The sequence below is a fragment of the Notothenia coriiceps genome, unplaced genomic scaffold (assembly GCF_000735185.1).
Source record: "Notothenia coriiceps isolate Sejong01 unplaced genomic scaffold, NC01 NC01_scaffold00010093, whole genome shotgun sequence".
NCBI lineage: Eukaryota > Metazoa > Chordata > Actinopteri > Perciformes > Nototheniidae > Notothenia > Notothenia coriiceps.
Window position 1 is genome coordinate 74,312 of NW_011342794.1, and position 3,778 is coordinate 78,089.

Genomic DNA, 3,778 nt, shown 5'->3' on the forward strand with positions numbered 1-3,778 from the left:
GGGGGGGAAACAGTGGAGCTCAGTAAGTCAAGGTGATACTGCAGTGGTAGCATCCTGCCAATCAGGAAGCTCTAAACGACCTCTAGAAAACTCAGAGAGAGGACAGAATAAGTTAAGACTTTTTTTTGATCTGGAAAACATTCACAAACAATCAGGCCATGACTTACAGTGGAATGTTTTCCTGCGAAGAGACAGAAGATCATTGAGGAAAAACAATGGGCCCAGATGTTATTGTGGCTGCTCCATTTCCTCGAGTGTTCATCATCGTGATGAATAGGGGCTCCTCGTTGTCAATCATGTGCTTTAGTGGAGCAGGTATTTATTCCTCTGTTTTCGCTGTCTGCCTGTCTTCCTCTCTGTGGTGACTGATGGGCCCCGTCATGAGGAGGAACACCCGGTCTGTAGACACCAGAGATGACTGGCCGAGGCACGAACGAAATAAAGAGACTGAAATCTATTTTTTGAGACAATGAAGAAAGGAATATTCATTTTACACCTCATAGGGGCCAGGTGAGGGAATAATGTAGTGAGGAAAGAATATTTTCATATATGCACCAGTCCAATGTTTGGTTAGTGTATCCAAGTACTGATCTGGTACCATGGCTGTATTCTTTCCACAGACTTCTGCTAAATCTGCATCCAGCAACTCATTGGGTTCATATGTTATGCAAGGGTGATTGCAGTAGCAAAATAAATAGCTTCAAAGTCCACATTGCCTGCAAAAATGTAATGTAATGTTTGTTGGTATTCACAAATACCCCGAGTTCAGGTGTCTGTTGAGAACTAAAGTCAGATCAACTTTTCCCTCATGATTGTTTTCTGATCATTTTGATTTTCAATTATCATTTTAGCATCCCAGTTCTAGTCATAAAACATATACTATTGATTGTCTATCATGCTGCTAATTTATTTGTTGCCTGCCTAATAAGCAGGAAGGTCAATTTAGTGTGATTTCTTGTTGATATATAATTGCAGATCTCATTAGCTTTTCTTACCAAACCCCATTGAGCGCGTTCTGTTTCTCCCACACATCTGTCAGCTCTCAGCAGTGCACACCTTATAGTTTTAAAGCGTCTGATAAACGGGTCTTGTTATCCGGAGGTGTTGTTTGGCATTTCATTTGCTCGAACGCCCTTCACGTGTGAGCTGTTTCCATCCACTCGTGCAGTGTAGATGCCACAAGGTAGATTATTTTTCCGTTTAAATACGAGTGTGAAGTCAGCTGCAATGACACATTATGAGACCGTTACAAATGGATAACCCCATCTGCTACGGTTTAGAAGTTGGATACGGAAACAAATCTAACAGCAACTGTCCTAGTGTACAGCATGTGTCAGAAGCAGTGGAAGGAAAATAAGGAAATATGTTCAAAGGACGCATCTCAAGGGACATGTATAGTAAATATCAGAATTGTTTTGACACCGACACCTTGTTTATTTCTTGCCATACACTTTTAAAGCAATTCCCTTGAACTGAGACATTTCTAGTTCATACAGGTCTTTAAATCAGAGGGTATCTAATTATTGATTGAGTCACTACCTTTAACGATGTCCTGTGGGATTCAACACATTGTCCTTTGACAAGACAACAGAAGAAGGAAATGGATGTTGAGTCGTGTTGCTTAGCTTCCTCTGTCGATAGGAGAGAGGAATAATGGAGATCGATAGCACCTCGAAATGAGGAATGCATGACGTGGGTCTTTTCATAAAAAGCTGGCCACGGGAGTTATTGTGTTTTCAAAGGATTAGAGAAAATTAAGGGTAGATAAGCTGCTCTCATTTCCCTACGCCATTTTCCACGACTTTTTCAATAATAGGGTTTCTCTGCATCGCACTCCTATCTGTTTAATGGTCATCCCTCATGAGGATTACTCAGCGATAGCTTTTGTAACAGTTGGCTGCACAAATTTCTCTGTAGCCCATTTCTCAGTGTCTCTCTAGCATTTCACGACACACTCTCCATCGTGCCCGCTCTCTTTCACTATCTCTTTCTAAATGGGAGTGCGTCGATGTGCTAATGAGCGAAGACAAAGCTAGCAGCATATGGTGATGATAATGAGAGGAACAATGTTTGGAAAACAAAGCCGTATATAAGGCTGAGGATGTGACACATTGCTTTGGAGAAGACCCAGTGTGGTGCGCTGAACGCCATACAGCAGCCTGAAGGCTATAATCTACGTGAGATATATTATTCATGACCGTGCATACCCAAGTCCTTAAGGCAATGTTTCTGGGCACATGACTGAACGCTGGTGCCAGTGACATGCTTTTAAGAAAGTTAAATCCTTTTATACTTTCGCAGATGCTTAGCTTTTTTTCTGCCCCCAAGTGATGATGCAAGCTCTCATTTTTGTGGCTTAGAAACTGTGTCGCTAAACAGTAGAGTCCTGCAAACTAAAGCACTTATTCCCAACCTTTTAATCAAGCTTACCCAAAGAGTCCTCAGATATGTCTCTTTGATGACACCAACCATCAGATGCCATGTGTGTGGATGGTATAAGACAATTACAAATCAAATCAAGTTTTATATATATAGCACATTTTTAAACGATTTTTGGTCGAGCCAAAGTGCTGTACATATAATAAAAATACCCTACAGTAAAGACACTTTACAGCAAATACAACAGCACAGTTTGTGCAGAATATCAGTATGAGAAAACGACACCCTCTGTCCTTAGAGCCTCACATCGTACAAGGAAAAACTTCCGGAGAAAAACAATTACAAGTTGATATTGTTACTTTCAGCTAACTAGAAGCTAACTTCAGCTGTTCTTCCATTGCTGTGTAGCCTTTGTGCTTGTTTGCTAACCACCTAACCCTGACATACCGTATTTATATCCAGTTCTAGTTCTTCTTTCAATCAAAATGGGTTAGGCACCCTGCCACTGGTAACTGGTCCATCTCTTTTCTAAAGTAGGCTACCCAGTGACTTTGAAACACCGCTAACAGCTCTTTGCAGTTTGCTCGGCTCTAAAAAAAAGCTGCATTTCCTTCAGGCTTAGCATCCGTGTAAAACAGTTTCTATCTGTGAGCTTTTTGGCCCTTACACCTCAAACTTGCGCCCTACTTCTGACAGTGCCAGCGGGCAGCAAAGTACCCAAGGAGCCAGGGAGAATATCTGCTCTGTTCTCCCTCGCTCTTTTTCACACAAGCCAACTTTCTTGTTTCTATTGATATATAAAGATTTCATGAATTTCTGCACTCCAGTCACTTGTGCCCTTTAAAGTAGGGCTGCTCGATTATGGCAAAAATCATAATCTCAATTATTTGGGTCAATAATTGATATCACGATTATTAAAAACGATTATCCATTTCATTTGAAAACAATTTATTGGAGAACAATTTTTTGTATGTTTCTAACAGTTGATTACCCTGAACTTTAAGTATAACTCAACTGCAAAACCAATAAAAAAAAAAAAAAAGATTAATAATAACAATAAAAAGATAATCGTTTTATTTCGATTACGTTGTTTTTCGTAATCGTTGCAAGCCACAATCGTAATTGCGATTAAAATACGATTAATTGAGCAGCCCTACTTTAAAGGGGACCTATCATGCTATATTTGAATAATATATTGTAGGGCCATACCTATATAAGGTATATTTATAAGTTTTATTTTTCAAAATACCAAACAGATCATGCATTGTAGCCATGCCTCATTTTGCCTCACTCCAGCTCTGTCTTTGCATGAGCTGGAGCTGACACCCCCCCCCTGCAAAGGAGGGGGCGAGGCACAAGCGTCATGTTACCATGCTGTTGCCATGCCACTGCAACCTCT

The 3,778-nt window shown here is 40.5% G+C and overlaps 1 protein-coding gene across 2 annotated transcripts in view; it reads left to right on the top strand.

Moving 5' to 3' along the window:
- The window catches only part of LOC104945859 (protein shisa-9A-like), an 83,578-nt gene that overhangs the window by 38,004 nt on the left and 41,796 nt on the right, over positions 1-3,778 (top strand). The window lies entirely within an intron of this gene.